Source organism: Pelobates fuscus, chromosome 3 (assembly GCF_036172605.1).
Source record: "Pelobates fuscus isolate aPelFus1 chromosome 3, aPelFus1.pri, whole genome shotgun sequence".
Lineage (NCBI taxonomy): Eukaryota > Metazoa > Chordata > Amphibia > Anura > Pelobatidae > Pelobates > Pelobates fuscus.
In genome coordinates this window covers 374,579,739-374,591,944 of record NC_086319.1, presented here as the reverse complement: position 1 = coordinate 374,591,944, position 12,206 = coordinate 374,579,739, and the positions used below count along the sequence as shown (strand labels likewise).

The window sequence follows — 12,206 nt, the reverse complement described above, 5'->3', positions numbered from 1 at the left end:
ATACATTGGCAAAATTCCATGAAATCATATCTAGACAAGTTAGAGGATGGGACACTTTGTTTGAAGAATATTCCTTGTTTCGCAAGTATGAATTTTTGCCACTCTGCAACCCATTCTAATTGGGATGAAAGAGAAGCTCAGCATCAAAATGTGTCTTGGGGATCACCTTTGGATAATTTCAGCCTCCTGATTTCTAAGTCCCTGTGTCTATTCTGCTGTCTATTTTTTTGTTTGTAACAAGTAGTATGACACTAATTAACTGCACTAGAATAGGTGCCCCAAATGTGTGAGAAGGCTATAAAGCTTGTTTGGAATATACACCCATTTCATTTTATTTTAGAACAAACGTTCACTATATGCATGTATCCCAGAAGACTATAAAAACCCATGGTGCAAGTTGCCTTGTTAGCGCAGTAGGTAGTGCGTCAGTCTCATAATCTGAAGGTCGTGAGTTCGATCCTCACACAGAGCATGTATATTTTGTAAGAAATAGAGAAATCCAGCATGTGTTCACACCAATCAAACAGTTTCCTTGAGCAACAATCCCTTCAGGACAGGACCATATATTGGCAAAATTTCATGAAATCATATCTAGACAAGTTAGAGGATGGGACACTTTGTGTGAAGAATATTCCTTGTTACTCCAGTATGAATTTTTGCCACTCTGCAACCCATTCTAATTGGGATGAAAGAGAAGCCCAGCATCAAAATGTGTCTTGGGGATCGCCTTTGGATAATTTCAGCCTCCTGATTTCTAAGTCCCTGTGTCTATTCTGCTGTCTATTTTTTTTGTTTGTAACAAGTAGTATGACACTAATTAACTGCACTAGAATAGGTGCCCCAAATGTGTGAGAAGGCTATAAAGCTTGTTTGGAATATACACCCATTTCATTTTATTTTAGAACAAACGTTCACTATATTCATGTATCCCAGAAGACTATAAAAACCCATGGCGTAAGTTGCCTAAATTCCATGAAATCATATCTAGACAAGTTAGAGGATGGGACACTTTGTTTGAAGAATATTCCTTGTTTCGCAAGTATGAATTTTTGCTACTCTGCAACCCATTCTAATTGGGATGAAAGAGAAGCTCAGCATCAAAATGTGTCTTGGGGATCGCCTTTGGATAATTTCAGCCTCCTGATTTCTAAGTCCCTGTGTCTATTCTGCTGTCTATTTTTTTTGTTTGTAACAAGTAGTATGACACTAATTAACTGCACTAGAATAGGTGCCCCAAATGTGTGAGAAGGCTATAAAGCTTGTTTGGAATATACACCCATTTCATTTTATTTTAGAACAAACGTTCACTATATTCATGTATCCCAGAAGACTATAAAACCCCATGGCGTAAGTTGCCTTGTTAGCGCAGTAGGTAGCGCATCAGTCTCATAATCTGAAGGTCGTGAGTTCGATCCTCACACAGGGCATGTATATTTTGTAAGGAATAGAGAAATCCAGCATGTGTTCACACCAATCAAACAGTTTCCTTGAGCAACAATCCATTCAGGACAGGACCATATATTGGCAAAATTTCATGAAATCATATCTAGACAAGTTAGAGGATGGGACACTTTGTGTGAAGAATATTCCTTGTTACTCCAGTATGAATTTTTGCCACTCTGCAACCCATTCTAATTGGGATGAAAGAGAAGCTCAGCATCAAAATGTGTCTTGGGGATCGCCTTTGGATAATTTCAGCCTCCTGATTTCTAAGTCCCTGTGTCTATTCTGCTGTCTATTTTTTTTGTTTGTAACAAGTAGTATGACACTAATTAACTGCACTAGAATAGGTGCCCCAAATGTGTGAGAAGGCTATAAAGCTTGTTTGGAATATACACCCATTTCATTTTATTTTAGAACAAACGTTCACTATATTCATGTATCCCAGAAGACTATAAAAACCCATGGCGTAAGTTTCCTAAATTCCATGAAATCATATCTAGACAAGTTAGAGGATGGGACACTTTGTTTGAAGAATATTCCTTGTTTCGCAAGTATGAATTTTTGCTACTCTGCAACCCATTCTAATTGGGATGAAAGAGAAGCTCAGCATCAAAATGTGTCTTGGGGATCGCCTTTGGATAATTTCAGCCTCCTGATTTCTAAGTCCCTGTGTCTATTCTGCTGTCTATTTTTTTTGTTTGTAACAAGTAGTATGACACTAATTAACTGCACTAGAATAGGTGCCCCAAATGTGTGAGAAGGCTATAAAGCTTGTTTGGAATATACACCCATTTCATTTTATTTTAGAACAAACGTTCACTATATTCATGTATCCCAGAAGACTATAAAACCCCATGGCGTAAGTTACCTTGTTAGCGCAGTAGGTAGCGCGTCAGTCTCATAATCTGAAGGTCGTGAGTTCGATCCTCACACAGGGCATGTATATTTTGTAAGGAATAGAGAAATCCAGCATGTGTTCACACCAATCAAACAGTTTCCTTGAGCAACAATCCCTTCAGGACAGGACCATATATTGGCAAAGTTTCATGAAATCATATCTAGACAAGTTAGAGGATGGGACACTTTGTGTGAAGAATATTCCTTGTTACTCCAGTATCAATTTTTGCCACTCTGCAACCCATTCTAATTGGGATGAAAGAGAAGCTCAGCATCAAAATGGGTCTTGGGGATCGCCTTTCGATAATTTCAGCCTCCACCTCCTATTTTGGAATATACACCCATTTCATTTTATTTTAGAACAAACGTTCACTATATGCATGTATCCCAGAAGACTATAAAAACCCATGGCGCAAGTTGCCTTGTTAGCGCAGTAGGTAGCGCGTAAGTCTCATAATCTGAAGGTCGTGAGTTCGATCCTCACACAGGGCATGTATATTTTGTAAGAAATAGAGAAATTCAGCATGTGTTCACACCAATCAAACAGTTTCCTTGAGCAACAATCCCTTCAGGACAGGACCATACATTTGCAAAATTCCATGAAATCATATCTAGACAAGTTAGAGGATGGGACACTTTGTTTGAAGAATATTCCTTGTTTCGCAAGTATGAATTTTTGCCACTCTGCAACCCATTCTAATTGGGATGAAAGAGAAGCTCAGCATCAAAATGTGTCTTGGGGATCGCCTTTCGATAATTTCAGCCTCCTCCTTTGGAATATACACCCATTTAATTTTATTTTAGAACAAACGTTCACTATATGCATGTATCCCAGAAGACTATAAAAACCCATGGCGCAAGTTGCCTTGTTAGCGCAGTAGGTAGCGCGTCAGTCTCATAATCTGAAGGTCGTGAGGTCGATCCTCACACAGGGCATGTATATTTTGTAAGGAATAGAGAAATCCAGCATGTGTTCACACCAATCAAACAGTTTCCTTGAGCAACAATCCCTTCAGGACAGGACCATATATTGGCAAAATTTCATGAAATCATATCTAGACAAGTTAGAGGATGGGACACTTTGTGTGAAGAATATTCCTTGTTACTCCAGTATGAATTTTTGCCACTCTGCAACCCATTCTAATTGGGATGAAAGAGAAGCTAAGCATCAAAATGTGTCTTGGGGATCGCCTTTCGATAATTTCAGCCTCCACCTCCTCCTTTGGAATATACACCCATTTCATTTTATTTTAGAACAAACGTTCACTATATGCATGTATCCCAGAAGACTATAAAAACCCATGGCGCAAGTTGCCTTGTTAGCGCAGTAGGTAGCGCGTCAGTCTCATAATCTGAAGGTCGTGAGTTCGATCCTCACACAGGGCATGTATGTTTTGTAAGAAATAGAGAAATCCAGAAATCCAGCATGTGTTCACACCAATCAAACAGTTTCCTTGAGCAACAATCCCTTCAGGACAGGACCATACATTGGCAAAATTCCATGAAATCATATCTAGACAAGTTAGAGGATGGGACACTTTGTTTGAAGAATATTCCTTGTTTCGCAAGTATGAATTTTTGCCACTCTGCAACCTATTCTAATTGGGATGAAAGAGAAGCTCAGCATCAAAATGTGTCTTGGGGATCGCCTTTCGATAATTTCAGCCTCCACCTCCTCCTTTGGAATATACACCCATTTCATTTTATTTTAGAACAAACGTTCACTATATGCATGTATCCCAGAAGACTGTAAAAACCCATGGCGCAAATTGCCTTGTTAGCGCAGTAGGTAGCGCGTCAATCTCATAATCTGAAGGTCGTGAGTTCGATCTTCACACAGGGCATGTATATTTTGTAAGAAATAGAGAAATCCAGAAATCCAGCATGTGTTCACACCAATCAAACAGTTTCCTTGAGCAACAATCCCTTCAGGATAGGACCATACATTGGCAAAATTCCATGAAATCATATCTAGACAAGTTAGAGGATGGACACGTTGTTTGAAGAATATTACTTGTTTCGCAAGTATGAATTTTTGCCACTCTGCAACCCATTCTAATTGGGATGAAAGAGAAGCTCAGCATCAAAATGTGTCTTGGGGATCGCCTTTCGATAATTTCAGCCTCCTGATTTCTAAGTCCCTGTGTCTATTCTGCTGTCTATTTTTTTTGTTTGTAACAAGTAGTATGACACTAATTAACTGCACTAGAATAGGTGCCACTCTGCAACCTGCAACCCATTCTAATTGGGATGAAAGAGAAGCTCAGCATCAAAATGTGTCTTGGGGATCGCCTTTGGATCATTTCAGCCTCCACCTCCTCCTTTGGAATATACACCCATTTCATTTTATTTTAGAACAAACGTTCACTATATGCATGTATCCCAGAAGACTATAAAAAGCCATGGCGCAAGTTGCCTTGTTAGCGCAGTAGGTAGCGCGTCAGTCTCATAATCTGAAGGTCGTGAGTTCGATCCTCACACAGGGCATGTATATTTTGTAAGAAATAGAGAAATCCAGCATTGGTTCACACCAATCAAACAGTTTACTTGAGCAACAATCCCTTCAGGACAGGACCATACATTGTCAAAATTCCTGAAATCATATCTAGACAAGTTAGAGGATGGGACACTTTGTTTGAAGAATATTCCTTGTTTCGCAAGTATGAATTTTTGCCACTCTGCAACCCATTCTAATTGGGATGAAAGAGAAGCTCAGCATCAAAATGTGTCTTGGGGATCGCCTTTGGATAATTTCAGCCTCCTGATTTCTAAGTCCCTGTGTCTATTCTGCTGTCTATTTTTTTTGTTTGTAACAAGTAGTATGACACTAATTAACTGCACTAGAATAGGTGCCCCAAATGTGTGAGAAGGCTATAAAGCTTGTTTGGAATATACACCCATTTCATTTTATTTTAGAACAAACGTTCACTATATTCATGTATCCCAGAAAACTATAAAAACCCATGGCGTAAGTTGCCTTGTTAGCGCAGTAGGTAGTGCGTCAGTCTCATAATCTGAAGGTCGTGAGTTCGATCCTCACACAGGGCATGTATATTTTGTAAGGAATAGAGAAATCCAGCATGTGTTCACACCAATCAAACAGTTTCCTTGAGCAACAATCCCTTCAGGACAGGATCATATATTGGCAAAATTTCATGAAATCATATCTAGACAAGTTAGAGGATGGGACACTTTGTGTGAAGAATATTCCTTGTTACTCCAGTATGAATTTTTGCCACTCTGCAACCAATTCTAATTGGGATGAAAGAGAAGCTCAGCATCAAAATGGGTCTTGGGTATCGCCTTTCGATAATTTCAGCCTCCACCTCCTCCTTTGGAATATACACCCATTTTATTTTAGAACAAACGTTCACTATATGCATGTATCCCAGAAGACTATAAAAACCCATGGCGCAAGTTGTCTTGTTAGCGCAGTAGGTAGCGTGTCAATCTCATAATCTGAAGGTCGTGAGTTCGATCCTCACACAGGGCATGTATATTTTGTAAGGAATAGAGAAATCCAGCATGTGTTCACACCAATCAAACAGTTTCCTTGAGCAACAATCCCTTCAGGACAGGACCATACATTGGCAAAATTCCATGAAATCATATCTAGACAAGTTAGAGGATGGGACACTTTGTTTGAAGAATATTCCTTGTTTCGCAAGTATGAATTTTTGCCACTCTGCAACCCATTCTAATTGGGATGAAAGAGAATCTCAGCATCAAAATGTGTCTTGGGGATCGCCATTGGATAATTTAAGCCTCCAGATTTCTAAGTCCCTGTGTCTATTCTGCTGTCTATTTTTTTTGTTTGTAACAAGTAGTATGACACTAATTAACTGCACTAGAATAGGTGCCCCAAATGTGTGAGAAGGCTATAAAGCTTGTTTGGAATATACACCCATTTCATTTTATTTTAGAACAAACGTTCACGATATTCATGTATCCCAGAAAACTATAAAACACGTGGCGTAAGTTGCCTTGTTAGCGCAGTAGGTAGCGCGTCAGTCTCATAATCTGAAGGTCGTGAGTTCGATCCTCACACAGGGAATGTATATTTTGTAAGGAATAGAGAAATCCAGCATGTGTTCACACCAATCAAACAGTTTCCTTGAGCAACCAATCCCTTCAGGTCAGGATCATATATTGGCAAAATTTCATGAAATCATATCTAGACAAGTTAGAGGATGGGACACTTTGTGTGAAGGTTACTCCAGTATGAATTTTTGCCACTCTGCAACCCATTCTAATTGGGATGAAAGAGAAGCTCAGCATCAAAATGTGTCTTGGGGATCGCATTTCGATAATTTCAGCCTCCTCCTTTGGAATATACACCCATTTAATTTTATTTTAGAACAAATGTTCACTATATGCATGTATCCCAGAAGACTATAAAAACCCATGGCGTAAGTTGCCTTGTTAGCGCAGTAGGTAGCGCGTCAGTCTCATAATCTGAAGGTCGTGAGTTCGATCCTCACACAGGGCATGTATATTTTGTAAGAAATAGAGAAATCCAGCATGTGTTCACACCAATCAAACAGTTTCCTTGAGCAACAATCCCTTCAGGACAGGATCATACATTGGCAAAATTCCATGAAATCATATCTAGACAAGTTAGAGGATGGGACACTTTGTTTGAAGAATATTCCTTGTTTCGCAAGTATGAATTTTTGCCACTCTGCAACACATTCTAATTGGGATGAAAGAGAAGCTCAGCATCAAAATGTGTCTTGGGGATCGTCTTTGGATAATTTCAGCCTCCTGATTTCTAAGTCCCTGTGTCTATTCTGCTGTCTATTTTTTTTGTTTGTAACAAGTAGTTTGACACTAATTAACTGCACTAGAATAGGTGCCCCAAATGTGTGAGAAGGCTATAAAGCTTGTTTGGAATATACACCCATTTCATTTTATTTTAGAACAAATGTTCACTATATTCATGTATCCCAGAAGACTATAAAAACCCATGGCGTAAGTTGCCTTGTTAGCGCAGTAGGTAGCGCGTCAGTCTCATAATCTTAAGGTCGTGAGTTTGATCCTCACACAGTGCATGTATATTTTGTAAGGAATAGAGAAATCCAGCATGTGTTCACACCAATCAAACAGTTTCCTTGAGCATCAATCCCTTCAGGACAGGACCATATATTGGCAAAATTTCATGAAATCATATCTAGACAAGTTAGAGGATGGGACACTTTGTGTGAAGAACATTCCTTGTTACTCCAGTATGAATTTTTGCCACTCTGCAACCCATTCTAATTGGGATGAAAGAGAAGCTCAGCATCAAAATGTGTCTTGGGGATCGCCTTTCGATAATTTCAGCCTCCACCTCCTCCTTTGGAATATACACCCATTTCATTTTATTTTAGAACAAACGTTCACTATATGCAGGTATCCCAGAAGACTATAAAAACCCATGGCGCAAGTTGCCTTGTTAGTGCAGTAGGTAGCGCGTCAGTCTCATAATCTGAAGGTCGTGAGTTCGATCCTCACACAGGGCATGTATATTATGTAAGGAATAGAGAAATCCAGCATGTGTTCACACCAATCAAACAGTTTCCTTGAGCAACCAATCCCTTCAGGACAGGACCATATATTGGCAAAATTTCATGAAATCATATCTAGACAAGTTAGAGGATGGGACACTTTGTGTGAAGAATACTCCTTGTTACTCCAGTATGAATTTTTGCCACTCTGCAACCCATTCCAATTGGGATGAAAGAGAAGCTCAGCATCAAAATGTGTTTTGGGGATCGCCTTTCGATAATTTCAGCCTCCTCCTTTGGAATATACACCCATTTCATTTTATTTTAGAACAAACGTTCACTATATGCATGTATCCCAGAAGACTATAAAAACCCATGGCGCAAGTTTCCTTGTTAGCGCAGTAGGTAGCGCGTCAGTCTCATAATCTGAAGGTCGTGAGTTCGATCTTCACACAAGGCATGTATATTTTGTAAGGAATAGAGAAATACAGCATGTGTTCACACCAATCAAACAGTTTCCTTGAGCAACAATCCCTTCAGGACAGGACCATATATTGGCAAAATTCCATGAAATCATATCTAGACAAGTTAGAGGATGGGACACTTTGTGTGAAGAATATTCCTTGTTACTCCAGTATGAATTTTTGCCACTCTGCAACCCATTCTAATTGGGATGAAAGAGAAGCTCAGCATCAAAATGTGTCTTGGGGATCGCCTTTGGATAATTTCAGCCTCCTGATTTCTAAGTCCATGTGTCTATTCTGCTGTCTATTTTTTTTGTTTGTAACAAGTAGTATGACACTAATTAACTGCACTAGAATAGGTGCCCCAAATGTGTGAGAAGGCTATAAAGCTTGTTTGGAATATACACCCATTTCATTTTATTTGAGAACAAACGTTCACTATATGCATGTATCCCAGAAGACTATAAAAACCCATGGCGTAAGTTGCCTTGTTAGCGCAGTAGGTAGCGGTTCAGTCTCATAATCTGAAGGTCGTGAGTTCGATCCTCACACAGGGCATGTATATTTTGTAAGGAATAGAGAAATCCAGCATGTGTTCACACCAATCAAACAGTTTTCTTGAGCAACAATCCCTTCAGGACAGGACCATATATTGGCAAAATTTCATGAAATCATATCTAGACAAGTTAGAGGATGGGACACTTTGTGTGAAGAATATTCCTTGTTACTCCAGTATGAATTTTTGCCACTCTGCAACCCATTCTAATTGGGATGAAAGAGAAGCTAAGCATCAAAATGTGTCTTGGGGATCGCCTTTTCGATAATTTCAGCCTCCACCTCCTCCTTTGGAATATACACCCATTTCATTTTATTTTAGAACAAACGTTCACTATATGCATGTATCCCAGAAGACTATAAAAACCCATGGCGCAAGTTGCCTTGTTAGCGCAGTAGGTAGCGCGTCAGTCTCATAATCTGAAGGTCGTGAGTTCGATCCTCACACAGGGCATGTATATTTTGTAAGAAATAGAGAAATCCAGAAATCCAGCATGTGTTCACACCAATCAAACAGTTTCCTTGAGCAACAATCCCTTCAAGACAGGACCATACATTGGCAAAATTCCATGAAATCATATCTAGACAAGTTAGAGGATGGGACACTTTGTTTGAAAAATATTCCTTGTTTCGCAAGTATGAATTTTTGCCACTCTGCAACCCATTCTAATTGGGATGAAAGAGAAGCTCAGCATCAAAATGTGTCTTGGGGATCGCCTTTGGATAATTTCAGCCTCCTGATTTCTAAGTCCCTGTGTCTATTCTGCTGTCTATTTTTTTTGTTTGTAACAAGTAGTATGACACTAATTAACTGCACTAGAATAGGTGCCCCAAATGTGTGAGAAGGCTATAAAGCTTGTTTGGAATATACACCCATTTCATTTTATTTTAGAACAAACGTTCACTATATTCATGTATCCCAGAAGACTATAAAAACCCATGGCGTAAGTTGCCTTGTTAGCGCAGTAGGTAGCGCGTCAGTCTCATAATCTGAAGGTCGTGAGTTCGATCCTCACACAGGGCATGTATATTTTGTAAGGAATAGAGAAATCCAGCATGTGTTCACACCAATCAAACAGTTTCCTTGAGCAACAATCCCTTCAGGACAGGACCATATATTGGCAAAATTTCATGAAATCATATCTAGACAAGTTAGAGTATGGGACACTTTGTGTGTAGAATATTCCTTGTTACTCCAGTATGAATTTTTGCCACTCTGCAACCCATTCTAATTGGGATGAAAGAGAAGCTCAGCATCAAAATGTGTCTTGGGGATCGCCTTTCGATAATTTCAGCCTCCACCTCCTCCTTTGGAATATACACCCATTTCATTTTATTTTAGAACAAACGTTCACTATATGCATGTATCCCAGAAGACTGTAAAAATCCATGGCGCAAATTGCCTTGTTAGCGCAGTAGGTAGCGCGTCAATCTCATAATCTGAAGGTCGCGAGTTCGATCTTCACACAGGGCATGTACATTTTGTAAGAAATAGAGAAATCCAGAAATCCAGCATGTGTTCACACCAATCAAACAGTTTCCTTGAGCAACAATCCCTTCAGGATAGGACCATACATTGGCAAAATTCCATGAAATCATATCTAGACAAGTTAGAGGATGGACACTTTGTTTGAAGAATATTACTTGTTTCGCAAGTATGAATTTTTGCCACTCTGCAACCCATTCTAATTGGGATGAAAGAGAAGCTCAGCATTAAAATGTGTCTTGGGGATCGCCTTTGGATAATTTCAGCCTCCTGATTTCTAAGTCCCTGTGTCTATTCTGCTGTCTATTTTTTTTGTTTGTAACAAGTAGTATGACACTAATTAACTGCACTAGAATAGGTGCCACTCTGCAACCTGCAACCCATTCTAATTGGGATGAAAGAGAAGCTCAGCATCAAATTGTGTCTTGGGGATCGCCTTTGGATCATTTCAGCCTCCACCTCCTCCTTTGGAATATACACCCATTTCATTTTATTTTAGAACAAACGTTCACCATATGCATGTATCCCAGAAGACTATAAAAACCCATGGCGCAAGTTGCCTTGTTAGCGCAGTAGGTAGCGCGTCAGTCTCATAATCTGAAGGTCGTGAGTTCGATCCTCACACAGGGCATGTATATTTTGTAAGAAATAGAGAAATCCAGCATTGGTTCACACCAATCAAACAGTTTCCTTGAGCAACAATCCCTTCAGGACAGGATCATATATTGGCAAAATTTCATGAAATCATATCTAGACAAGTTAGAGGATGGGACACTTTGTGTGAAGAATATTCCTTGTTACTCCAGTATGAATTTTTGCCACTCTGCAACCCATTCTAATTGGGATGAAAGAGAAGCTCAGCATCAAAATGTGTCTTGGGGATCGCCTTTGGATAATTTCAGCCTCCTGATTTCTAAGTCCCTGTGTCTATTCTGCTGTCTATTTTTTTTGTTTGTAACAAGTAGTATGACACTAATTAACTGCACTAGAATAGGTGCCCCAAATGTGTGAGAAGGCTATAAAGCTTGTTTGGAATATACACCCATTTCATTTTATTTTAGAACAAACGTTCACTATATTCATGTATCCCAGAAAACTATAAAAACCCATGGCGTAAGTTGCCTTGTTAGCGCAGTAGGTAGCGCGTCAGTCTCATAATCTGAAGGTCGTGAGTTCGATCCTCACACAGGGCATGTATATTTTGTAAGGAATAGAGAAATCCAGCATGTGTTCACACCAATCAAACAGTTTCCTTGAGCAACAATCCCTTCAGGACAGGATCATATATTGGCAAAATTTCATGAAATCATATCTAGACAAGTTAGAGGATGGGACACTTTGTGTGAAGAATATTCCTTGTTACTCCAGTATGAATTTTTGCCACTCTGCAACCCATTCTAATTGGGATGAAAGAGAAGCTCAGCATCAAAATGGGTCTTGGGTATCGCCTTTCGATAATTTCAGCCTCCACCTCCTCCTTTGGAATATACACCCATTTTATTTTAGAACAAACGTTCACTATATGCATGTATCCCAGAAGACTATAAAAACCCATGGCGCAAGTTGTCTTGTTAGCGCAGTAGGTAGCGCGTCAGTCTCATAATCTGAAGGTCGTGAATTCGATCCTCGCACAGGGCATGTATATTTTGTAAGAAATAGAGAAATCCAGCATGTGTTCACACCAATCAAACAGTTTCCTTGAGCAACAATCCCTTCAGGACAGGACCATACATTGGCAAAATTCCATGAAATAATATCTAGACAAGTTAGAGGATGGGACACTTTGTTTGAAGAATATTCCTTGTTTCGCAAGTATGAATTTTTGCCACTCTGCAACCCATTCTAATTGGGATGAAAGAGAAGCTCAGCATCAAA

The 12,206-nt window shown here is 39.4% G+C and overlaps 7 non-coding genes across 7 annotated transcripts; all 7 read left to right on the top strand.

Annotated features, from left to right (window-relative positions):
* The first annotated feature begins 3,653 nt into the window (after window positions 1–3,653).
* TRNAM-CAU (transfer RNA methionine (anticodon CAU)) lies at window positions 3,654–3,726 on the top strand. Its single transcript has one exon. It is a non-coding gene; the product is annotated as a tRNA-Met (tRNA).
* A 1,028-nt stretch (window positions 3,727–4,754) lies between these two features.
* On the top strand, window positions 4,755–4,827 carry TRNAM-CAU (transfer RNA methionine (anticodon CAU)). The gene has a single exon. It is a non-coding gene; the product is annotated as a tRNA-Met (tRNA).
* A 1,929-nt stretch (window positions 4,828–6,756) lies between these two features.
* On the top strand, window positions 6,757–6,829 carry TRNAM-CAU (transfer RNA methionine (anticodon CAU)). The gene has a single exon. It is a non-coding gene; the product is annotated as a tRNA-Met (tRNA).
* Window positions 6,830–9,226: 2,397 nt separating this feature from the next.
* On the top strand, window positions 9,227–9,299 carry TRNAM-CAU (transfer RNA methionine (anticodon CAU)). Its single transcript has one exon. It is a non-coding gene; the product is annotated as a tRNA-Met (tRNA).
* Window positions 9,300–9,796: 497 nt separating this feature from the next.
* Window positions 9,797–9,869, top strand: TRNAM-CAU (transfer RNA methionine (anticodon CAU)). The gene has a single exon. It is a non-coding gene; the product is annotated as a tRNA-Met (tRNA).
* Window positions 9,870–10,889: 1,020 nt separating this feature from the next.
* Window positions 10,890–10,962, top strand: TRNAM-CAU (transfer RNA methionine (anticodon CAU)). Its single transcript has one exon. It is a non-coding gene; the product is annotated as a tRNA-Met (tRNA).
* Window positions 10,963–11,451: 489 nt separating this feature from the next.
* TRNAM-CAU (transfer RNA methionine (anticodon CAU)) lies at window positions 11,452–11,524 on the top strand. Its single transcript has one exon. It is a non-coding gene; the product is annotated as a tRNA-Met (tRNA).
* Window positions 11,525–12,206: the final 682 nt, after the last annotated feature.